The sequence below is a fragment of the Haematobia irritans genome, chromosome 2 (genome assembly GCF_050003625.1).
Source record: "Haematobia irritans isolate KBUSLIRL chromosome 2, ASM5000362v1, whole genome shotgun sequence".
In the NCBI taxonomy this organism is placed as follows: domain Eukaryota; kingdom Metazoa; phylum Arthropoda; class Insecta; order Diptera; family Muscidae; genus Haematobia; species Haematobia irritans.
Genome location: NC_134398.1, coordinates 228,884,976 through 228,912,258, shown reverse-complemented (window position 1 = coordinate 228,912,258; position 27,283 = coordinate 228,884,976). Strand labels below are relative to the sequence as shown.

At 29.4% G+C, this 27,283-nt stretch overlaps 1 protein-coding gene across 18 annotated transcripts in view; it reads left to right on the top strand.

Moving 5' to 3' along the window:
• LOC142227275 (uncharacterized) overlaps positions 1-27,283 on the top strand; it is a 75,124-nt gene that overhangs the window by 28,203 nt on the left and 19,638 nt on the right. For all 18 annotated transcript variants that reach the window (XM_075297726.1, XM_075297722.1, XM_075297719.1 and 15 more), the window contains exon 3: positions 8,877-8,915. The gene's annotated coding sequence lies outside the window, so the exon portion shown is untranslated. The remainder of the gene's footprint in view (positions 1-8,876; positions 8,916-27,283) is intronic.

Genomic DNA, 27,283 nt, shown 5'->3' with positions numbered 1-27,283 from the left:
ACTTGCACCAACAAGAAAATTTATTACTTCTTTAAAAAGATCTTACTCATAATAGACTTTGACGAAATGGACCAATATGCAAATTAAAATCTTTAAATATATTTAATGTATAGAAAATTTTGCCAACATTTTATTTCTATAGAAAATTTTGTTAAAATTTTATTTCTATAGAAAATTTTATAACTATATAAAATTTTATTTCTATAGAAAATTTTATTAAAATTTTATTTCTATAGAAAATTTTGCCAAAATTTTATTTCTATAGAAAATTTTGCCAAAATTTTATTTCTATAGAAAATTTTGTTAAAATTTTATTTCTAAAGAAAATTTTGTCAAAATTTTATATCTATAGAAAATTTTGTCAAAATTTTATATCTATAGAAAATTTTGTCAAAATTTTATATCTACAGAACTTTTTATCGAAATTGTATATCTATAGAAATTTTTATCAAAATTGTATATTTATAGAAAATTTTTTCAACATTTTATATCTATAGAAAATGTTGGCAAAATTTTATATCTGTAGAAATTTTGTAAAAATTTTATATCTATAGAAATTTTTGTCAAATTTTTATATCTATACAAAATTTTGTTAAAATTTTATACCTATAAAAAATTTTGTAAAAATTTCAAAATATCATTATATTTTTATATCGGGTCATTTTGCTTCTTTTAAAAAAATATACCAAACAAAACAGACTTTTATATTTCTCTTACATATTAAAATATTAAATTTCAAATTAGAATCCTTCATCCACAATTTATTTCCCATATATCCTTGCCATAAAACAAATTCTCAAACAACAAAAAAATCCTATATATACATTATTATTGAACTTTTATTTATGACCCTATTTTAAAAGCATATGAACTGTAATTGTATAAACAAATAGGCATTAATTTGTTTATAACAAATAGACAAGTACACATACTCCAAATCCACACACTTACATAGGCAAACACTCAATGCATATTCAAAAAAAAAAAAAAAGAAACATTGGCCTAATATATTACTTACCTTGGATCTGTGGATCGAGGTAATTATAGTCTAAACAAACACTTAACTCACTCACTGGCTTTTCAACTGTCTGTCTATTTGTCCAAGTGGCCAATTCAACAATTGGTTGCTTTTTTCTATCTAACCGATGGACTATATATATATATATTATGGACGATGTTAATGCTATGCTATGTTAACCAGCTCTTTCTGTGTAATGTAAGTCTACAATCGGTATAGGCGTTGATTATAAGTGTTGGCCACAAACACACTCACACTCAGTGTGTATGAAGATTATTTGCATATATCAGTATGTCGATGCCATATGCCATACATGCCATAGGTTAAAGAACAACAAAAAAAGTGTTAAGGGGCTGAAAAAACACTGTTTTAAATGCTTATAAAGCCAAACAGCATCAGTATCATATTTAATAAATAGAAATTGAGAGGGTTTTGTAATTGCAGGCCTTATTTATTTAAGTCAATGGAAACAAAAAGTTCCTAACAGACTAAGCCATACTTTACAAAACCTATTTCCTGTGAATTTGTTCAATTGTTAAGAGCCAAGTTCTCTTCTATTTATGACTACAAACTGATAAGTTTTCTTATAATTTTATCACGTATACGTTACCATGTTCACTTGAAATAACTATGTATCCCCAAAAAGAGCCTTAAAAAGTTTGCGATGTCTCTAGAGTAAATGAAGCATTTTCGAATGCTTAAAAAATCGCTGATGGTAAAAGTCACCAAATATCTTATTTAATTTAAGGATAGATTGCCTATATGCGCTTTTATTATTTTTTATTATATTTAAAACCAGGTTTTCAATGACATGGAGTATACGCAACCATTTTTATTTGACTAATATAATAATGTATACGCCTTGGTGGACATATAATTAAAATAACGTATACGCTCCATAGTACAGTATTTATCATAATCACTTCTTTACAATCAGAAATCTTATTTTTCAGACATAACATATTTCAAGGGAGCATACAAATAAAATTCAACAATTGGTAAAATTTTATGTAATCGTAAAAACTTACAGTCAATGTTGGATGTAAATTTCAAATTATATTGGGAATTCCAATAGGGATTAAAATATTTCTATATCATATGAGAAGTACCTTTCATTGGCGAACATACAAAATTTATAATAATTTGTTCCGTTTCGCTTGTGATATGTGAATTTAGTATCCATTTAAAATTAGAAATATAAGATTATGTATTGTTAAATTTCAGAGGTACTTAAAGTAACGACATTTGGAAGATTATACTTAGTATACATCATACTTATAAACAAGAACAATAACTTATACGCCTCATAGTCATGGGATGTTAACCCACTAATGCCCCATATTCCAGATTTACGACACAAATGCAAGAAAATGAAACAAGGAAACTCAATACGGTAAAATCCAGTATGTGCTGCAAAGCCTCTTGTAGAGGTTCGACTAAGTTTTGTTTTTTTTTTACCGAAGACCGCCAAAAGGCGGGTTTGGACATTAGAGGGTTAATTTGGATGTGGTAACACAACAAACTTCTCATGAAAATTATCCAGTTTTAGAGGTTTCAGCCTTGTGATTCTGGTCAAAATATATGAAAGGGATAGATCACTTTAATATAGGCTTTTAATTGACGATATAAATTAACCCTTTCACTACCGATGTCCACTACAGAGGACATTCGAAAACGTCTCCAAACTTTAACTCCCCACTTAGTTTCGATTTATTTCTCGATGATATTTTAAAGCAGAGGCTCTTATCTTAATAAGCTATAAATATTTTCCATATTGCTGGGCACTAAAATGTATTTTCATAACATTTCTGGATAATAAACGAAAAATACACAATTTTGAGACAATTTTTCTACTGTACGTCTCTAGTAAATGGATATTCATATAAAAACTATAGCCTATATTATTTCAGATTCTTTTTTGATTTTTTTCCAACACTTCTGCAGATATTACAGGTTAAATAGCGTTTAGTTTCCTATGACCATTTGGTACAATTCAGGAATTACATTTTTAGAACAAACACATATAGATTTATAAATAATTTAGGTGAGCCTTCCAAATTGCAAAATTTTTTCTATATGCTGTTAGTACAAGTAGAAACAGAGGAAAATTAAAGTTTTTAACATTAGGTTTAATTAGTGAAAGGGTTAAAAACTTTTGGAAATGAGTTGGTCTCAATCCAAAGTACACGTCCTGGAACAGTTTAGTAGGACCTTAGACAGACCCCATAAACAAGTCTTGGTCATAAAAGACGTAAGAATCTGTTTCATACTTTAAGCATGGGAACCGTTACTACACCGTTTATTTTATTATTTGATCAAATTAATTTTGAATTGAAATTTCTTCAATCGCTAAAATTAGCTATGGTGTCAATTATAATGTTACTTGATCCAATTAAAAACATAATAGATAAATTTAATTTTTGTGAATGATTTTTGTTTTAATTAAAACTTAGTTGAATCACTTAAATTTTTAATTTTTTAAAATTCAATTAAAATTATAATTGGGAAATTTTTAGTGATATTGTTTTCTGTGTTTCATAGCCCAGTCCGAATGGCGTTACGTATTACTGTAAAACCGCATAGAGAAGCTTTGAAACAATTAGAAATGTCACCAGCATTACTGAGAGGGGAAAATCCACCACTGAAAAAATTTTTGGTGTTTAGTTGAAACTAAACCATTTGTATGCAAGGCGGACATGCTAACCATTGTACCAAGGTGGCTCCCTAGACAGGTAATACACTGAAAAAACAGTGAACCCACCAGGAAGAAAACTTTCGGTTAATTTTAGAAAATTTTGAATATTTGTAGAAAATTTAAACTAAACAGTATTACAAACGTTGGCATCACGCCGATGTCATAAAAATAAGTAAATATTTTTCGACAAATTCAAGAAAATTTATTAGACATAACTAACTTTTTTCACTTGTTAAAGAAAATTTTGTAGTTTGAAGGAAAAACTTGGAGGAGGAATTGCAAGAATGTCTTTAGTGACATACGAAGTTCATGATTGACGCATTTTTGGTAAAATTTACAAATTTAAAGAAATTCTGAACTATTTTGTGGAAGATACGAATTTAGTTAATCTTTATGCTTCATTTGAGTATATTTTTTCGTTGGGTTTAGTTAATTTATCTAACGTACACAAAAAATTATTAGAGTAAAGAAAACGTTCTCCAAACATAATAATTCTATGAACTAAAATAAAGTTAAATTGGCTTTAGTGAAATAGGGAGTTCACTTTTTTTTGAGTGTAGTCTTGCAATTTACACCAATTTCCATAGGGATACTCTTGATTATTTATTTATTCATTAAAAATTGTTTTAACATTTTTTAAAAATAAATTTCCCATGCAAATTGATTTTCGACTTGAAAGAACAATGAGGCAAACTATCGGAGTTCAAAGGCCTAACTAACCTACTGGAAAGCTTATACTCATATAGCACGAGTATGATGAATATACATGTCTTCATTGAGATATTCATATGGTTTTATATATGCATATCTATTTGTGTGTATATTTACTTTTCTACTCATGTTGAAGTGCGATACAGTAAGTTAGATGACATACGAGTACTGTAGAGCACATTCTTTTATACAAAAATATCACATATATACAGACATCACACTTGTACTTGTATAGCATGCATATACTCTCCATCTACCCAACTCACACACAAGTGAGAGTAGTATACTCTCACCTAGTCTGTGCCCCTCAAAAGCATTATAGCTCAGCTTCATTCCATCTATAAACATACCAATGTATTTTATCGTACATATGCATAGAGTATTAATATTGCCTCCCCACATGGCGGTATGCATATCTGTGCATTTTTGTCACAATAATGATGATGTTGATGATGATGATGACGATGATAACATCACTAAGCCGGCGACCATAGAATAAACTCATTCAACAGTCTCCGATTCAAGCATAGACATATTCTACATTACACATCCCTGATAGTATACATAGTATACGTCTCTCTTCTCTCACTCTCCCTCTCTATCACTCTGCCACTATCCTTTTAGTTATTTTGTACCCTCAAATGATCTTCTTTATTTGAAAACACACATACACACATTTGACTTCGCCATATAAACTAACCGAATCAAACAAAAATACACACATCTGGTGTATGGATTTGAGTATGTGTGGGTGGATATGTCGGCATCTGATGCTCAATGACAAACTGTTTGACCTATTGATTGATTGACTTGTGTAAAATCTGTTGGTATGCACACAACCAATACCACATTACAGCAAGTGCAGTGATCGGCGAGGGGGCGTTTATTCCACTATCTGTCATCATAGCATACTAGGGTATAGTGGCAGAGTGTATTCTGTAGTAGTACAGTAGATGGAGGAAAATGGGCAAATGCAAAAAATATAAAATATTTTTCGAAAGAAAATAAAATGTTATAGAATAGAATTAAAATATTGTTTGCTTTAAAAAAAACAATATGGAAAAAATAAATTAAATTACACTTAAAATAAATTTCACATAAATTTACATAAAAAATTATAAATCAATAAAATTATATCAAAATTCCTCATATTAAATTAAAATAAAATAAAATAAAATAAAATAAAATACAAGAAAATAAAATAAAATGTTATACATAAGATAAATAGGATTTGTAAAAAAAAAAATAATAATATGAAGGAAAAATTAAATTATACTTAAAACAAATTGCACTTAAATTTACAATAAAAAAACTATAATTAAAAGAAATATTATATCAAAATTAATTACATTATTAAATTAAATTTAAATAAAATGTTATACATTATCATGAGTACAATATTATATTTTGCTTAAAAACAATGAAAGAAAAAATAAATTAAATTACACTTAAATTCCCAACAAAAAAAAAATTGGAAGTTGTTCCAAAAGCACAACTTTAAAAGCACTTCCAAATATGTCCTCCCAAAGATGTTCTTCATTTTAACTACGCAGGAAGTTCTTTTAATTCAATTTTTTTATAATTCGCTTTTTTCATATTTTTAATGAGAAATTTTAATTTTTTTTGTCTCAAATAGGTTAAAAGCAGATTACGAATTAAAATGATAGAAATTATTAAAATTTTGTCGAAAAAAATTTAAATCCAGTCTAGAAAATTTGCAAATTTTTGAAAATATTTGAGGTCAAACGTTTCAGACAACCATTAGAAAGCATTAAAAATCATAAAAAATTATAAAAATTACTTATTTGGGAAAATATTACAATTTTATTAATTCACATCCAAAACACTGAATTCGAATCACCTTAAGAAGTGATGCAACTTCAGTGCAACGGCTATTGCTATGGTGGACATCCGTCCTATGACAAGCCCATGTTAAATTCATCGCTTCTGCACCAATTTTGCTTCCGGATCCAAAAAGAACATTTTCAAATTATAATTAAATAAAATTTTTTGATATTTCATCGCATTAAATTAAAATTTCATTAAGTGCCATTAATACGTTATCCATTGACAACAAGAGGCCTTCCAATTATTTTTGTGGTAGCCTGTACTTTAATGCAGAATAAACTTATATATAATTTTCCTTTAGTTTTTCCATTGTTTTTACATCATTCGCTAAAAGCTTAGGCCTAACAATGGAAGGCGAAATTCCCTAACCTCAGCCTCCATCTCTTTACACCATGGTCCTTATCATTAACTATCCTCTTTATTTATTTATATTTTTTAGTTTTATGCTTTTAGACACGTTTATTAGGTTCTCGTTTTTCTTTTATTTTGGAGATTTGTTTTTTGTCTTTTTCTCCTCAGAGTAAGATGCGAGGTGACTACCATAAATAAATAGGTCTCCTTGCTCTGCTTTGCTAAAAACAGTAGCTTTAGAATCATTGGAGTGGCCAAGTGGAAAAAGGATATAGAAAGTCTTTCGACCATATGTTGGCTGTAAGCTAGAATTTTAGTGCATTATAAGATGTCCTTTGGCAAAGGAAGTGTTCTTGGATGGTAGGATGATTGGGGTGATGGTAGCTCGTACTGGAGATGGTAGTAGCCATATAATTTTTTTTATATATTTTTGTTGTTTTTTTTCTCTCTCTCTCTCTCTCTTTGTTTTTCCTTTGTTGGTATAGAACAATTTTCTTTTTGGATTCATTGTTTTGTTGCTTAAAATGTTACGGATGCTTCTTTTTCGCTGCTTTGGCTTCTTGCTTCAAGAATATTTATCTTTATTGTTTTTATTGTATGTGTGTGTTTTTTTTATATTTTGCTTTTCCATGTGGTTGTAGTTGTGAATGCTTTTGCATAGGCACTGAAAGAATCATATATTAGTGAAGATTCAAAAAATTTCTTAATATTATAAATGCTTTTGTTGCGGTGAACATCATTTTTTGTACGAATTAAATCAAATATAGACTCAAGGAATTGATTTATTTATTAACCTTCCAGAGCTACTGTTAATTTGCTATACAGAAACAATGTTCAGCAAAATATTCCCAATTAAAATTTTATTTGAACTTTTTAAAAATATTCAATTAAAAAATTAATTGATTCAACAAATTTTTTTAATTAAAACAAAAATTAATTGTATCAATTAATTTTTAATTGACTTTGGTGATTGATACTATCATTTATGTGATTGAAAAAATTTCAATTAAAAATGTATTGGATCAATTAATTTCGTGATTGAATCCAAAAAATAATTTTTTGTGTCTATATAAGGATGTGAAATGCGAATACATTTGACTACACTTGCTTCCCATTAAAAAGTGTATTCTTCTTTCTTTCAGTGTCTATAAGGCAAAGTGTAACTGTGGATTTCTTCAAATTGTTCTATTTTGTTTTTTTTTTTCATCATTTCATTGTCTATTGTTTGTGTGCACATGTTGTCCTTCAAGTACTTTTATTATTATCTTTTCTTGTCATTGTTTTTGTCGTAACAAGTTTACATGTGTATGTGTGTGTGTGCATGAGTGTTTTGTTTTTGAGTAAGTCTAAGAGCGGTTGGAGGTTTCTTTCACTATGTGTGTGGCTATTTCTTTTTCATCTCTTACTAAATGCATTGGTGGTTTTTGGACCAATTGTCCCTCTCATACTCTCTCTCTCTGGCCCCTTGAAGAATTTTTCTTTTTTTCTTTCTTAATAATAACTAATATTGAGTTTCTTATACGAATATAACAAAGTATTCGGCCATGTGCCACGCATATTCTTGCTTTCATCATGTTTTTTTGTTAGTATATTTGTTCTTTGCCACAATGATGATGATAAAGGAGGCCGATGACTAACTGACTACTTGGTTGGATTGGATTGTTAGATGGTTGGTTGGTTGGTTGGTTAGTTGGTTACCAAACCATCCGCCTTTATTTTTGTTAATGTATGAGTGTGTGTTTGGTTTCTTTCTTCTGTGAGATGTGAGATGATGCTGCCTTGACTAATGGTTGGTACCATTGTTTGAAGAGTTATTGTCTTTCTCTTTGGCCTTTTTGTCTTCTTTTGAGATGGAAACCTTTTTGGTGGTTTCTTAGCTGTAAATATACTCACACACACATATATGTTAGCTGGTATATCTGTCCTTTGTTGATTTGGTAACTGTTTAGACCCTTCTTTGTTTAAAGCATTTTTCGCAAGGTATTGTGGGCTTTTATAGTTTTGCTTTTTACTAAATTGAATGTTGGGTTTTTATGGTTACAATAGCTAATTGCAAAAAAAAATACATATGACTCGGGTTGTAGTGCATAATATTATATGAATTATTAGGATATTTTCCTAATTGGATACCAACACAAGACAAATATGTCTTTGAAAATATTTTATAGTACACATTTGAATAAGATCTTTATTGTAGATATGTTCTTTATCAGAAAACTTTGCTAAATATGAATTTTATTATTTTTTTTGCAGAGTACCTTAAAACAATGGCCAAAGGATCAACTTAATAATGTAAGTAATAGTTCATAAAATATATATAAAAACCAATAAAAATTCAGCAGTATGTCTAATCTGTTCAACTAATTTTTATATTGAATCAAATTTGTATCATTTTGGTAGACCACCTTTTTCCATATTTTCGCTCCAACAAAATAATTGTAGCCAAAAACACAATGGAAATATTGTCATTGGTTCCAGAAGTGTTTTCAAAACCGGATCAAAAATCATGAATTATACATGGGTTTCATCCGCTATCAAAGGATTTCGCATTAGTTCTTCAGATGTGATATATTTTCAATATTTCGTATTTCATTTGAAAAAATTAAAAGTCTTAAAATAATTAATTTTTTCCCCATACATTTTGAGAACAAATTCTATAGGAATAAGATTTTGAGAAAATTTTCTATAGGACTAAAATTTTGAGAAACAATTCTATAGGAATAACATTTTGAGAAAATTTTCTATAGGAATAAAATGTTGACAAAAATTTATAAATAAATAAAATTTTGATAAAAATTTATATAGAAATAAAATTTTCTATAGAAATACAATTTTGAGAAAATTTTGAAATACAATTTTGAGAAAATTTTATATAGAAATAAAATTTTGATATAATTTTCGGTAGAAATAAAATTTTGACAAAATTTTCTGTAGAAATAAAATTTTGACAAAATTTTCTGTAGAAATAAAATTTTGGCAAAATTTCCAAAAAAAAATAATATTTTGACAAAATTTTTCTAGAAATAAAATTTTGAAAAAAATTTCCTACTGAAATAAAATTTTGAGAAAATTTTCTATAGAAATAAAATTTTGAGAAAATTTTCTATAGAAATAAAATTTTGAGAAAATTTTCTATAGAAATAAAATTTTTACAAAATTTGCTATAGAAATAATATTTTGCAAAAATTTTCTTTAGAAATAAAGTTTTGAGGAAATTTTCTACCGAAATAAATTTTGGGAAAATTTTCTACAAAAATAAAATTTTGAGAAAATTTTCTACAGAAATAAAACTTTGACAACATTTTCTACAGAAATACATTTGTGACAAAATTTTCTGCAAAATTTTTGACAAAATTTTCTCTAGAAATAAAATTTTGACAAAATTTTCTCTAGAAATAAAATTTTGACAAAATTTTTTATAGAAATAATATTTTGCAAAAATTTCCTATAGAAATAAAGTTTAGAGGAAATTTTCTATAGAAATAAAGTTTTGAGCAAATTTTCTACAAAAATAAAATTTTGAGAAAATTTTCTACAAAAATAAAATTTTGAGAAAGTTTTCTACAGAAATACATTTTTGACAAAATTTTCTCTAGAAATAAAATTTTTACAAAATTTTCTATAGAAATAATATTTTGCAAAAATTTTCCTTAGAAATAAAGTTTTGAGGAAATTTTCTACCGAAATAAATTTTGGGAAAATTTTCTACAAAAATAAAATTTTGAAAAAATTTTCTACAGAAATACATTTTTGACAACATTTTCTACAGAAATACATTATTGACAAAATTTTCTGCAAAAATAAAATTTTGATAAAATTTTCTGCAAAAATAAAATTTTGATAAAATTAAAAAAAAATAAAATTTTGACAAAACTTTCTCTAGAAATAAAATTTATAGAAATAATATTTTGCAAAAAATTTCCTATAGAAATAAATTTTGAGAAAAATTTCTACAAATATAAAATTTTGAGAAAATTTTCTACAAAAATAAAATTTTGAGAAAATTTACTACAGAAATAAATTTTTGACAAAATTTTCTGCAAAAATAAAATTTTGATAAAATGTTCAAAAAAATAAAATGTTGACAAAATTTTTACAAAAAAAAATTTTACAAAATTTTCTATAGAAATAATATTTTGCAAACATTTCCTATAGAAATAAAGTTTTGAGGAAATTTTCTACAGAAAAAAAATTTTGAGAAAATTTTCTACAAAAATAATATTTTGACAAAATTTTCTACAGAAATAAATTTTTGACAAAATTTTCTATAGAAATAAACTTTTGACAAAATATTTTTGACTCGTGTGGAAACCGTGAATGGAATATATGGATAGGCGTCTATTGACAAAAAATCAAAAAAAATCGCATATTCTCCGCAAACTTTATAAATACCATCGGTGGCTGGAGTGGCATTGTTTCCTTTATACAAAAAACAACTGTAAAAAATAAAAGGGAATTTTTTGTAAGTTTCACGCATTGTTGAATATTTGAAACTTTTTTCGCCTTTCCGAATTCAATTTTTCCGATTACATGAAGCTTCAATTGTCACATTTCCAACAACATATGATACGACACAATGTGATTGATACCACAGGAAATATATGACTTGAACGACATCTATTGACAAAATACGAAAAGATTTTTTAGACTACCAAACATTTACATTATTAAAAAATATCATAAATTTATAAAATATCAAAAAAACAGTCAATATAAACACCAACCTAATTTAATTTGCTTAAAAATCTAAGCACACATCTGTTAAAAATTAACATTTTGCGTGGTTTTAAATACCCTTATAATCCAAAGGATGGTTGTGAACTCTTTAAGTTAAATAGAAAATCAAATTTTCATTTTTTCCAGGTATTATGTAAGCCTTAAGGTCTTAAATCCATCTCGATTTAATATGCGTAAATATTTTATAGACTTAGCAACGTTTAATGTTTCTCAAAATTTTCCTTGTTTTTACATTGCCAGGTAGATAGATAAAAATATGCTATAAATCACCCTTCTCTTCTGAGCCATATGGTTTTGGTTTTCTTCTTCTGCTGCTTCTGATGCCGCTTCTATATTACCCATCTAGCCTTTGTTGCCATCTTAGGGAAGACGAAAAAAAAACAAAAACCTGACATCCTTGATGGTATCCTTGATGTCAATTTTATTCTTTTGCCATGGAGAAACAATAACAAGGCAGCAGAGACATCAGAGGAATAAAATTCCAAGAAGCACCTTCGCTTGCTAGTTGAATTGAAATGCAGAACAACAACAACAAAAACAATCAAGCAAGAAATGAAGAAGATATGGTCCATGGAACATGTTTTTCAGTTAAAGCTTTCGCCTTTTCCAACAATCAGAAATACAATAAAACTGTAAAAAAAACATGAAACGGAAAAACACACACACCAAATAAGTAGTACTGCTTTACTTTAAAATATAAAATATTCATCTCAATGTCATCCACTTGCTGGATGCTTGGATGTGGCCACAATATATGAAAGTTTTGGGTGACTCTGAGTGTGGTTGTGTGTGTGAGTGCTATGTGGAGGATCCCCTTTTTCTTATTGCCAAACATCATCTATAAGACCCTGTTGCCCTGTTGCCTGGTGGTAGTTCAAACACACAGAGACTGTTTGTTGCCTCAGTCACATTCAGCCAAGCAACCTTTCAACCTCACATCGCACATTCAACAACCAACTCAACAAGCAAGCAAACAGACGACCAAGCAAAATCAAATAATGAACATTTCTTATAGTGAGAATTTTGGCTGCCTTATGCGTGTTCGCGCTGTTTGCCTGTGTGTGTGTGAGTGAGTGTGTTAAGAATAATTTGAACTCTCTACAGTTGCTCCCTGGTAGGGGCAAAAGTTTATATGCCATGTCCTTGAAAGTTCTTTTGTACAAGGACTTCGTAGTAGTTTTCGCCTAAATCCTATCGTTGTATACAACGCGTTGACCTAGTAGTAGTTCTTGGGCTAGAGAAAGAAAATGCTGCTAAAGCCAAAACAATTGGCACTTGAACTACGTAAAATGTAAAATGTTGTATGTAAATGCAACTCTTATAATGATATTAACAATTAAAATTTGAAGAAGATAAATTAAGGCGCTTTAGAAAGAAAGACTAGTGTAATCTCTTAGATAATGCGTTTTAATTTAGTTTGAGAATTGCTAGGGAATTTGAAAATATTTATATTAGAAAGTATAATTTCTTTTGGAACTGTTAATCGGTTGTAAAAATAGTTGAAAAAGTCTAAGAAATTTGAAAAGTCTCAAGGCGAATTTTTCATAAAATTAAGAATAATACAGAAAATCTACGTTTTAAAAACTCCGAAAATCCACAAATGCAAATATCGACTTTTTGACATTGACTCTGATAAAAAAAAACGCTAATATTACAAATATCCTTTTATTTGAATTTGAAATTGACGTTTTTAATCGCACATAGAGTGAGTAACGTGTGCTTATAATTAATTAATTAAATAATAATACTATTCGCCACCATCACCAGTTATAAACGTATAATCACCATAATGCTCATTCGCTCCCATGACCTCCATTAAGATATTGGGTAGTCGAAAAAGTCTTTTCGTATATTGTAGATGGCATTGGAGTCGTCTAACACCACGGCTACCGTCACCCAAAAAGTAGTGAAAATGTTCTTTTTGGATCCGGAAGTGGTGTAAAATTGGCACAGAAGCAGAGAATTTAATATGGGCTTCTCATAGGACGGATGCAATGAATTTGCATCACTTTCCAATGTATGTTGCGAATTCAGTGTTTTCGATGTGAAATAAGAAATTTTGTGATATTTTGACAAATAAATAAATTGTAAAATTTTTTATGATTTTTAATGTTTAATACATATTTACAAAAATTTGCAATTTTTCGAGAATATATTTTGCATATTTTCTGCAAAATTTAAATAAGTTGTACCATTCTATTAATACTTAAACTGTTTTTAATCTATTTGAAACAAACAAATTAAAGTTTCCCATTATGAAAAATTGACTCAAATGAACTTCTTGGGCAGTTAAAATAATTAATATCTTTGGGAGGACATTTTTGGTAGTGCTTTTAAAGTTGTGCCTTTAGAAAAACTCAATTTTTTTTTTGTGGGCAATCACATTGTGTCATACTGTACATTCACACCTTTTTTTTAATGCGAATTGACAGATTTGTACTGTAATTCTCGTTTTCCAAAAAGAAATTGATTGCGCAATTGAGTGAAATGACTGCGCACAGCAAATAAACAAAATTATTGTGAATTATAAAAATATAATTCACAATAATACCTTTCTTCGTCTATGCTAACACCTACTGCCTACTATAGACAACTTTCGTTGCATAGTTTTAGGTTCTAAGGGCTATTGAAAATAATATATGGTATGCGAAGGGAAAATTCATCACAAAATCTTGGTAGTTTTAATTATTTGTTAAGGCTTCGATCTCATCCGTTATCTTAACAGGATTTGGAATCAATTTACAAAATATATTTTGGTATAAAAGAAATTAATTAAAAAGTGGCACAAGGTGACAAAAAAGTGGCACAAAGGGGGTTAGAGAACTTATAAAAAAAATTTAAATTGGTGGCTTAAAAGTATCAATGCTTGAAAAAAGTAGTCTACAAAAGTGGCACAATGGTAACACTGGTCCTCGCCATGCACCATCGGACAACTATTTTTCCGGTTAACGCAGAACTCACTTAATAAAAGTTGGCTTCAAAAGAATCCAATGAAAATTACCACAAAACTCATAACATACACTGATAACGAAAAAATAACAAACGGTAGTTTTCATATTGTTTTTTTCTTGTTTTTAATTCATTAAGCTATCATCATTAGTAGTTTTTAATTTACAATAGGGCTGTTTTCTTTTAGCACTGGATGCAACTTTTGTATGGGCTATCCAGAACATCGTTGCACTGGTGTTCTATCCAGAACATCTCATCAGTGTAAGTTGCGCCGATGTTGCCAGATTATATTTTGATAAAGTGACGCTTCTTCGATTCACAATAGCAATTTATTGTGACTAAATTATCGAAAAACATGAAATTCAAAGTGGTACAGTGTCATAAATAATCGCAGAAGTAAATATTTATTACTATTTAAGCACTTCATATATTAAAAATGCAAGATTTCACCTCTTTTCTGTGATTGTTTTTAAACAGCTGATGACAGTGTTGCATATTTTTGGAGATGTCCTGGATAAACGAGTACTCTCTTTTCTTTTAGTCCTTCACGGCTTAGGGTATCCAGTGCTAAAAGAAAACAGCCCTAATATATACTCACCGTGGTGCAATGGTTAGCATGCCCGCCTTGCATACACAAGGTCGTGGGATCGATTCCTGCTTCGACCGAACACCAAAAAGTTTTTCAGCGGTGGATTATCCCACCTCAGTAATGCTGGTGACATTTCTGAGGGTTTCAAAGCTTCTCTAAGTGGTTTCACTGCAATGTGGAACGCCGTTCGGACTCGGCTATAAAAAGGAGGTCCCTTAACATGGAATCGGGCAGCACTCAGTGATAAGAGAGAAGTTCACCAATGTGGTATCACAATGGACTGAATAGTCTAAGTGAGCCTGATACATCGGGCTGCCACATAACCTAACCTAACCTATACTCATTCAAAAACTTGCATAAAAGCATGAATTTTCGAAAAATTACTTTTTCCAGAAAAGAACATTTTTATTATTATCATTTTTATTTTTGTATAAAAAATATATATTTTATTTATTATTTTTAATTTTTTATGCTATCATCATTAGTAGTTCCCAATTTACAGTACCCATACTCATTTCATTCAAATATTCCGCCAATACTGACTAAACGGACCTCGTTCCCTTGTGCACATGTTTAACCTACATTCGCGTGGCATCATCTGAAGGTACAAAAGTGAGATAATTTTAAACTACTCCGACATTCTGATGCCATCGAGAAAACGAAATGTGTTTTTGTTTTGTAGCAACGCGTATTTGTTTTTGGTTTTCTTCAAAATCAGTAGGCCACATGAAAATTCTGTACCACAAATGGCTAGGCAATCACCATTCATCTCGATAGCCTCTTGAGCAGAAAACAATTAAAGAATTATTAATTTAGACACCAGTGTAACGAATACCGAGACATGAATATAATAATAACAAAAAAATATGGGTAATATTAAGAAAAAATTCAATAAAAAAATTTAGAGAAACCCAAACAAAGTGTCCCGTGGGATTTCTTTTATCTTCTCCAAAACAATATGTTAATATGGTTTTCGTATCGTACTGGGTAAACAAGCCGTCACAGGTATCAAGGAAATCAATTTATCAAGAGTAAAAATGTGTGATTTGCTCCGATAAGCATTTCTGCACACCAGTGAAACCATATTCCGGATAAAATACACTTAAAAAAGTTGTTACAAATATTTAAAGAAAACAAGCTTACAATTATTTTATCATTATTAGTAAAATATTTTATTTAAAATTTTCTAAAAACTAAAATGTTCCTTCATAGTGGGTGCAATTTTCTTTGGGTGTAATGTACGTATGATCTTTTCTCATTGGAAATTCCATCATATTGGACTATACAATTTATGTTTGATTCCATTTCATGTGATACACATTCCATCTTCTTTTCCATCTTTTTCCAATTTTTTTCTTTTCTGTATTAATTCTTCTATGATCATTGTGCCTATACACCGCAGGCATCTCATTTCCACCATACCACGATTTAAAAATCACCAGATGTCATATTTACTCATCTTCTTTCTCAGTGCTATAAACAAAGATGAGTTTGTCATTCTCTATGTACTCTGAAAAAAAAAAATAATAAACACCTCCGCCACCACTAATGTACAGTAACGCCGTCACATTGACTGATATGAATGACTATGATAAACGACATAGTCATCACCATTGCCAATAGGCACAAGAGGGAGACTGAGCGAGAGAGAGACCGGGGTTCACATTCACAATCAGTGGCGAGGTGTTGAGTGCCATGAAATTGACACTCAATATAGTTTTAAAAATAAAAAATGGTTTGCATATTTGAATGCCCTCCTCAGTAAATTGCAAATTGGCCACTGATATTTGGTTCGATGGTGTCGTCATGCCCGTCATCATCCTCTTGGCTGTGGCCCATAGAATGAAAATTAAAAAAAAAAACTGAAACAACTCAATTAACCTCGACCTTCGCCAAGAGGCTTGAGAGTGTGAGCTAGTGAGTGTTAATATGGTGTTGATGTAGCTGCCGGTTGGTCCGTCCGTTAAGCTTACAAGTTGCTGCTGCTGTTGCTCGATGCATCGGGCAGCCACACCACCAGTCATCGTACAGGCCAAGTGCAAGCTCAAATTAGTTGGCCAGTAAAACTTCCAATGCATTTGTCATTTTGCCATGATTTGCAATGACGTCATGTTGTGTGTTGCATAAACTCTCTTGTTGTGTCATTCATTAGTTTGTTTGTTTTTGCATAACAATGCATTACTGAGTAATGCAAAAACAATTATCATTGCCAGCAACAACAACATTTCGCATTTCAAGGTCTAGCTTTACTAAACAAAACACATACTACGACATAACATACAACAAAACACACACAATTGAATCTCCTACCACAGCCACAACAATCTCCTCACATGACATCAATATTCTGCACCAGCATTTTGTAAAAAACAAAATTGGGCCTCGTAAAATATTTCCATGCTGAGAACTTCATAATTTAACGTTTTTATTAAACTATAATTAATTGTGAATTATAAGCACGCACTAAACTCACAGAAAAGTGGCCGCCACTTACGATCGAAGACATACATTTTTTTTACCAATTTAAACCAAAGAAAACGCCCTCTTGTCTTCTTGGCCACCACAGAAAAAATACGACTCACCATTATGGTAACCACTAAAAAACCTCCAGCTCAAAACGAACCACACCGCAAAGAATAGAGCTCGGTGCAATTCTAAGCCCAAAGTCATTTGTACGCATGCGTAACCATTGTCAATGTTAAGAGACCACAAATCGTGTGACAGAGTGTGTACGTGTGTGTGTGTGTGTTTGTGTAGAGCCATACGATGCGACGATCATGGCCCCGTGGCTTAACAGTGAGATACTGCCAAACAACACACCTGCACCAACAACTACACAACTCAAGCCAAACTCACGTAATAGTCTGGTTGGTTGCCCATGCTCCTCCACCCCTAACCATGTAAATCGACCCAGCTTGACTCTCTTATGGTCTTTGCAAACCAGTATTTTCTTGGCCACACCATATGCAGAATACCTGCTGCTGCTGCTGATGCATCAGCTCCACCAACCATCAGCTGGAAGTCAGTGACGATCTTCCACTACTGCATTTGGTGTGCTGTAAGGCAACCAGTCTCGTTTTCATTTCAAGAATCAGGTCAAGGTTATTATAAGTCTGTCCGTCCGTCCATTCGTCCGTCTGTTTGCCTGATTGTCTGTCATCCAACAATTGTCGCTTTGGTTTGGTTGTTTTTTTTTATAAAACCAAGCAACCTCGCTATGGGAACATGTTCATGGGTACATAGCACAAATGTATGCATGTGTGTTTGTATCATTCTTTCCTTCGACCAAAGTCAACGTTTAAAGTCAAGTCTAAACTTGGCTAGTTAGTTCATTTATAGTGGTGGTTGCCTTCAAACATGTCGTTTGTCAATGTGGTTATGTTTGATGTAGACCGTTTTGGTTTGTTTCGTTGTACAACATTGTCGATAGTTGAGCATGCGCAACCATCTATGATTCATTTTGGCAGTGGGAATGGGCCGGGGCGAGTTTGTGGATCTGGGAAAATGTTAATTCTCTTGACAACCGTTTAAAATTTAATTAATTTCAATTTGTAAAGTATTTTTGTTTGAAATCACTAAGGGATCTTGTTTAATGGTTTGTGCATGACTGAAAATTAATGAATGAATAAAAGCTAGCACTTAAGAAATACACTTAACGAAATTATATAGATTAAAGAGGAAATTCAAGGCAACCAATTTTCAGGAGAATATCGAGTGGATGAATAGGAAGTAAGCCATTAAGTTGAGACAAAAATGGAAGACTAAGTAACTGATCGGATAAACAAAAAAATATTTAAGACAAAAAAATAATATTAAGTAATTGTAATAGTACTATTTTACGAAAAGTTTTTATAGGAAATTCAAACGGTTTTGCAAGGCTGTGTTAACATATTAAAAATGGGATAAAAGTTATATTCGAATTTCAAAAGGATAACACTCAAAGACTTAACCACCACCAAGTAAAATTATAACCAATTTTATTTCAGGGAATGACCGCAGGTCCTTAATATCAATTACCTGAATATAACGAGTAAATATTTGAGATACGCTATCTTGGAAGATTTTACGTCCATTCCATTTCAATCGATCTTAGGTACAAACCGGAAAAATTATACAATTATATATTGAAGGGGAAAAAAGGACCAACGTTTTCCTTATTTAATTCGAAACATAGTTTTAAAGTCCATTGAATTGTCACAATTAAGAGCTTCAGCAAATGTTCCACAGTCCCATTATTAATGTTGTTTTTGTTATTTAAAATAAAATAATTGTTAAAAAATTATTTAGTGAGAATTTCTTTATTTTTTATAAAACTACTGCACGGAAAAGTCAAGGAAATATTTTAAAAAATTGTATGGAATGTAATAGAGCATTACTTCTTCCTTAACCGTATATCAGTTCGTATATTTCTGCAAATCTCTATCAAACGTATTCTACCAAAATTTGTAGAAAATTTTACCAAAAAACTACGAAATAAAAAAATCTTGATTTTATTTCTATAGAAAATTTTGTCAAAATTTTATTTCTATAAAAAATTTTGTCATTTTATTTCTTAGAATTTTTTTTTTTGAAAATTTTATTTCTATTGAAAATTTTGTCAAAATGTTATTTCTCTAGAAAATTTTGTCAGCAGATTATTTCTATAGAAAATTTTGTCAACATTTTATTTCTATAGAAAATTTTGTCAAAATTTTATTTCTATAGAAAATTTTGTCAAAATTTTATTTCTATAGAAGATGTTGTCAAAATGTTATTTCTATAGAAAATTTTGTCAAGATTTTATTTTTTTGAAAATTTTGTCAAAATTTTATTTCAATAGAAAATTTTGTCAACATTTTATTTCTATAGAAGATTTTGTCAACATTTTATTTCTATAGAAAATTTTGTCAAAATTTTATTTCTATAGAACATTTTGTCAAAATTTTATTTCTATAGAAAATTTTGTGAAAATTTTATTTCTATAGAAATTTTTTTTCAAAATTTTATTTCTATAGAAAATTTTGTTAAAATTTTATTTCTACAGAAAATTTTGTCAAAATTTTATTTCTATAGAAAATTTTGTCAAAATTTTATTTCTATAGAAAATGTTGTTAAAATTTTATTTCTATAGAAAATTTTGTTAAAATTTTATTTCTACAGAAAATTTTGTCAAAATTTTATTTCTATAGAAAATTTTGTCAAAATTTTATTTCTATAGAAAATATTGTTAAAATTTTATTTCTATGGAAAATTTTGTCAAATTTATATTTCTATAGAAAATTTTGTCAAAATTTTATTTTTATAGAAAATTTTGTCAAAATGTTATTCTTATAGAAAACTTTGTCAAAATTTTATTTCTATAGAAAAATTGATCAACATTTTATTTCTATCGAAAATTTTGTCAAAATGTTATTTCTCTAGAAAATTTTGTCAGCAGATTATTTCTATAGAAAATTTTGTCAACATTTTATTTCTATAGAAAATTTTGTCAAAATTTTATTTCTATAGAAAATTTTGTCAAAATTTTATTTCTATAGAAGATGTTGTCAAAATGTTATTTCTATAGAAAATTTTGTCAAGATTTTATTTTTTTGAAAATTTTGTCAAAATTTTATTTCAATAGAAAATTTTGTCAACATTTTATTTCTATAGAAGATTTTGTCAACATTTTATTTCTATAGAAAATTTTGTCAAAATTTTATTTCTATAGAACATTTTGTCAAAATTTTATTTCTATAGAAAATTTTGTGAAAATTTTATTTCTATAGAAATTTTTTTCAAAATTTTATTTCTATAGAAAATTTTGTTAAAATTTTATTTCTACAGAAAATTTTGTCAAAATTTTATTTCTATAGAAAATTTTGTCAAAATTTTATTTCTATAGAAAATGTTGTTAAAATTTTATTTCTATAGAAAATTTTGTTAAAATTTTATTTCTACAGAAAATTTTGTCAAAATTTTATTTCTATAGAAAATTTTGTCAAAATTTTATTTCTATAGAAAATATTGTTAAAATTTTATTTCTATGGAAAATTTTGTCAAATTTATATTTCTATAGAAAATTTTGTCAAAATTTTATTTTTATAGAAAATTTTGTCAAAATGTTATTCTTATAGAAAACTTTGTCAAAATTTTATTTCTATAGAAAAATTGATCAACATTTTATTTCTATCGAAAATTTTGTCAAAATTTTATTTCTATAGAAAATTTTGTCAAAATTTTATTTCTATAGAAAATTTTGTCAAAATTTTGTCAAATTTATATTTCTATAGAAAATGTTGTCAATATTTTATATCTATAGACAATTTTTTCAAAATTTTGTTTCTATAGAAAATTTTGTCAAAATTTTCTTTCAATAGATAATTTTGTCAAAATTTTATTTCCATAGAATTTTTTTTTTGAAATTTTTATTTCTATAGAAAATTTTGTCGACATTTTATTTCTATAGAAAATTTTGTCAAAATATTATTTCTCTAGAAAATTTTATAAAAATATTATTTTTATAGAAAATTTTTTCAAAATTTTATTTCTATAGAAAATTTTGTCAAAATTTTATTTCTACAGAAAATGTTGTCAAAATTTTATTTCTACAGAAAATTTTGTCAAAAATTTATTTCTATAGAAAATTTTGTCAAAATTTTATTTCTATAGAAAATTTTGTCAAAATGTTATTTCTCTAGAAAATTTTGTCAAAATATTATTTCTATAGAAAATTTTATCAAAATTTTATTTCTATAGAAAATTTTGTCAAAATTTTATTTCTATAGATAATTTTGTCAAAATTTTATTTCCATAGATTTTTTTTTTTTTTTGAAAATTTTATTTCTATAGAAAATTTTGTCATTTTATTTCTATAGAAAATGTTATCCAAATTTTATTTCTACAGAAAACTACGCAAAATTGTATTTCTATAGAAAATTTTGTCAAAATTTTCAAAATTTTATTTCTATCGAAAATTTTCTCAAAATTTTAAAATATTGTCAAAATTTGTGAAGTGCCTCTTAGTTGGGGAGAAACATTTTTCAAAATCTACCAAAACAATCTACAAAACAGTAAAAAATCTACCATTTTTGGTACAATTATACCAACTGTGGCCACCATGACTAGGGAAACGCATACTTAAAAAATAAGAGTTATTTAAGTATTTCTTAAAATCTCAATGTCAATTTATTTAATCGTTCAAGCACCCATTTAAGGATGAAACTTTATTAACACTATTTGAGAAAGCTCAAATAGAAATGTGATCACCAGAAAAACTATTCCTGAAAACTTACAAATTGTCTTAAAACCTTCATATCAGTTTCCATTTATGATGCATTAAGTATTTTATAATCCTTTAAAAGAGATGTACATGTGAAAAAGTACCATGTTCTAATGGAAACCATAATATAAGACAATCATATAATTTATCATAATTAAATTATCTTTGAGTACATAATATATGTTTCATATAATAATGTAATTTGTTCAATCATGTTTTTGGATTTTTTTTCTTGAATATCGGAGATATAGAATGTCAATTCTCTTAATTGTAAAATTAATGTAATATTGAATTGTAAATCCAAATGTATTCTTCAGTAGACAAAATGAAACTCAAGCTTAATAAATTATCTGCACACATGGATACTAATTAATTTTGTTCAAAGCCTAGGTTATGATGAATTTTTAAGATATCATATAATTTTTATATCAATTTTCGTTTATTCTTAAATCGACTTCAATGAAATCTTTTATACCTCATCCATATTACACTTCCGAAATCCACTTTAACTAGATTTCAACTATCATTTGCTTTACATAAAAGGGATTCCAAATCTACTTTTAATAGATTTGAATGAGCAACTTTAGGTTTCATTGGGTTTGCATGGAGATCCCATATTATACCTAATTTCCATATTTATATATTTAAATATATCTAAAACCCAAATACAATCGATGAAAATTGAATTTCGCCCAAAAATATTAGATTTAGATTAATACTTAATGTTGATTAATAACACAGTATTCTCTGCAAGGCCCCATTCAATATTCAATATTGTAATGTAATGGTCAATTCTATACAATATACTCAACACCATTATATAACACATACAGATAAGGCCATGATTATCGCAATAAATGGCCATAAAACAGAATCAGTATTGAGATTTACTACCAAGCAATTGTCAAATAAAATTGTGGCTATAAATGGAAATTGTTCTTTTATGGTTAGGTATGTAATTACCTTGCATCTGGTGATTTGATTAGGCTTGACCTAAATTTCAGGCCATACTATTGTGAAAATGCTGATGCTGAGATCATTTGAGTAGTAGCCTTAAATCATATATGTCAAGATCGAGATCATCGATACTCGCCATTTTGCAGTGAGCAAACTACTACGTAAGAGTAATAGGATTTAGAATTGATAATGATACTCTTGTCAACTCTCTGCCTCTCTCTCTCATAGTCTGTCTATTAAGAAACAAAAAAACTCTGGTCTCTTATCTCTGGCTCTTGTTAAAAACAAAGCCTTGTTTTGTTACAATAATCCTAATGGTATTCACATAAATCTCAACGAAATTATTTCCATGAAAAGAGATCGTCTATCTTCAATGAAAATTGTTGTTTTTCTTTTTCTTTACAAATGTTGACGTAAACAAGCGTAACAATCTATCGAGGTTTCTGGTTCCACATATGGCTGCAAGCAGGAGACATTCATTCGTTTTCATTCTCAACACTGGGACGGTTCATTTGGGCAACGATTAGCTAGCCAGAGAATGGCAATCTTTTGAAAATCAAACGACACTGATGATAATGATGATCGATTCTGCTCGTATTGAGGATCGTTATGCCATAACATATCGTCGTATTGCCCCAGCAGTAGTAGTAGTAGTAGTAGTAGAGAAGTAGGTATTTATGGCCAGGCATGTTAACATCTGTTGCTTGCCCATAGAATTGAAACTATTGGCAATTTTTATTTACGCTTCGGATGGTGGTGCTGCTGTGGCTGCTGATTTTTGTTTTCGATAGCTTTTGTTGTTGCCGTTGTTTTGTGTTGCGTTAGTGACATTGTATGATAGTGCTGATATTGTTGCTGTTTGATTTGATTTGTCGTTTCAATATCTATCCGAATTGAACCGAATGCCTCAGGTTTTGCTATGTTTAGACGAATCAGGGTTATTTGTTTGCTGCCAATTGCTAGCCAATATGGTCGACTTTGAAACTCTCGCTATGGCCAAATGGGGCAATTTTGCCATGGATGATATTGCATTTCAATGCATGAACTTGAAAACAATGGGGAGGCAATAAACGAAAATCTTGCCTACACCAATATTTATATTTCAAAATATTGTAAATAATTTCGGAAAAGAATCTTAAATTTGCTGCAAAATATCAATATAAAATATTTTTTATGAAAAACTCCCTAACGTTATCTGCACACAGAGAAGGAATATGATCACATCAAATATAAGCAAAATTTTATTTATGGATGGGGAACATTTTAGTCGCAAAAATATTGTTTTCTTGCCACATATGAACATACTTACGGAAATCAGATGCACAACTTCCAAGAAAATAACATGGTTGCAACAAACATGTTACATGTTCACAGTCAACAAATAGCATAATGCTCTTAACATGTTTGAGGTGATGGTTAGGTTAGGTTAGGTTAGGTGGCAGCCCGATGTATCAGGCTCACTTAAACTATTCAGTCCATTGTGATACCACATTGGTGAACTTCTCTCTCATCACTGAGTGCTGCCCGATTCCACGTTAAGCTCAATGACAAGGGACCTCCTTTTTATATCCGAGTCCGAACGGCGTTCTACATTGCAGTGAAACCACTTAGAGAAGCTTTGAAACCCTCAGAAATGTCACCAGCATTACTGAGATGGGATAATCCACAACTGAAAAATTTTTGGTGTTCGGTCGAAGCAGGAATCGAACCCACGACCTTGTGTGTGCAAGGCGGGCATGCTAACCATTGCACCACGGTTTGAGGTGATGAGATTCCTTCCCTGAATGTGTGAAAATTTAATTTTTTTGTTTTATTTATTTTTTTTTACAAAAACTAGATTAGACACGTGTCACTTATTATATTTTACATTGTGAATTTTTCCTTCGAAAGTTTCATTTTAAAGTTCATTGCAAATTATCGACAAAATTGAAGATTATTAAAATTGATAAAGAAAACAAACAAATTTAAATTATTTTTTCCACATTTTCTATAAATTTTAAATTTTTATAAACACGACACGTGTTACTTGTTATATTTTTTTCATTATGAATTTTTCCTACAAAAGTTTCATTTTGAATTTCTTTGCAAATTATCGACAAAATTCCAGATTATTAAAATTAATAAAAAATAAACAAATTTTAATTGTTTTTTCCACATTTTCTTTAAACATATATTAGGACTAAATTTCTTGTGTATAACATAGAAACTAAAAGGTTCATTTAATAGCTATTAAGACATATATAATTAAACCGAACAAATGCAATAAATGCTTATAATTAATATTAGAAGATATTTCACAGCATCCATGGACCTAAACTAGATTATTTTTTTCTATCACACTATCGCTTCTTGTTACGTTAGTCCTCTCTAACTCTTATAAATCCGCTATGCTACAATAATAATTCACATTCTTCAACACACAAGCAACAAAGTGTAAGTCTTTCCATGAGCTAAATTAAGTGCTATTCTCAATGTTATTGTTGTTGTTGTTCTTATTGTACCTAAGTGGCATTTGTGGTTAGTTATGTGTGAGGCCAATGGTGGAAGTGAGACCTATGTGCGTAGGTGTTAGTATGTATGTATATTCTCACCTTATATGAGTTTATGTGAGAGCACAAAGTAATTGGTATTGTAGACTTTATTTTATCACCAGAACAAAGCCAACAAACGAACTCTTAACACACACATACTCAACGTATGTGTGAAGAAATATAAGCTTCTCTTATGGTGTTTTTCTAAAGACATACAAAAACAACAATATCACACAAAAGTCGTAAAGGATAAAACAGCTTTAGGAATTGTTGTTTCTTTTGTGCTTTGTACTCAACTACCCACGCACAACAACAACAACTACAGAAAAGTATAGACAAAACTGCCAACATCATCATAGACACTATAATTCTCACATATGCTAAAAACAAGAGACTGAATGCATATATAAGAGCAATGGCGAGGGAGAGATAGAGAGAGGGGCAAGGGAATTATGCTACTCTGAGCAAAAGATTTGTATGCAAATACAAGCAGTTGGTTGGACTCGTGTATATCATCACATATCTCCTTACAAATAATAACAAGGCATAGCATGTGGTGTAGTGGTTTTTTGTCTTCCTCTTTGCCTTTGTGGTAGACTATGTTCCACAAACACACGCACACACACTGAGAGTATCCCATTAAAAAAACACACACATGTTGCCTTGCTGCCTATTAACCCACAAAATACGTATCATCATCACCATCGGCGAATACAACAAGTGTGGCTGCTTGTGTGTACATATTGCTTAGTCTCTTGTGTTGTTTGGTCACCACGACTTGGTCTTCTCACTTCCATTTGAGACTCCGGGCGATGACGACAACATTGTGGTAGTTGCTGTTGTTCTTGTTCTCAACGTTGATGATGATGATGACCATGGTGGCGACAATGATGTGATAGTTGTGGCATATACTCTCACACATAGCCATACTTAATTTACCATAAAGTTGGTTATATCGTTTAAGAGTAGCCTTGATGATGATGATAACAAGAACTAAGTGTTACTAAAATGACAATTGTGTATACCCCCAGGGGGCAGGAATAGGCCCTTTACAGCCAAATTATTAACACAACTAGCAATACGACTAACTTTGTTATTGTAATGCAATTAGAGTACACGAATTATAATGATAAGAGGATGTGAAACCATTTTGTTACACAAAAGGATTGGTGAAAAGGATATTTATTATGTTTTTATGAGCCTATACGAACAAGGACGGTGACTCATACTAACATATATTTCTTGAAACAATAATGGACTGTAATATTCGTTGATAAATACGAAGATGGCTGGATTTGTTTTTCACCATTGCTTCCTTTTAAATTGATCCATTGATACTTAATTTTTGGTCTGAAAAATATAACTTTATTTTTTCGCGGGTAGCAGGCACCTTTCCGTTAAAATAACAATATGAGACCAAACTGTCTGAAATTTCTGCTATTGTAGAATTGAGGCTAAGGGTACCCCAAATTCATTTCTAAACACTATGGACTAAGGCTAAGTAAATCCTTCTTCCCATGGTGCTGTGTTGAGCATATACAAGCATCTAGCTCCATCTACTCTATTTTCCTTGCACCAGAGTCTGTTTGGATACTGCAACATTAACAGTCATCTCACTGATAAGAACCGCCATTTGCACAAATTTACATTACATTTT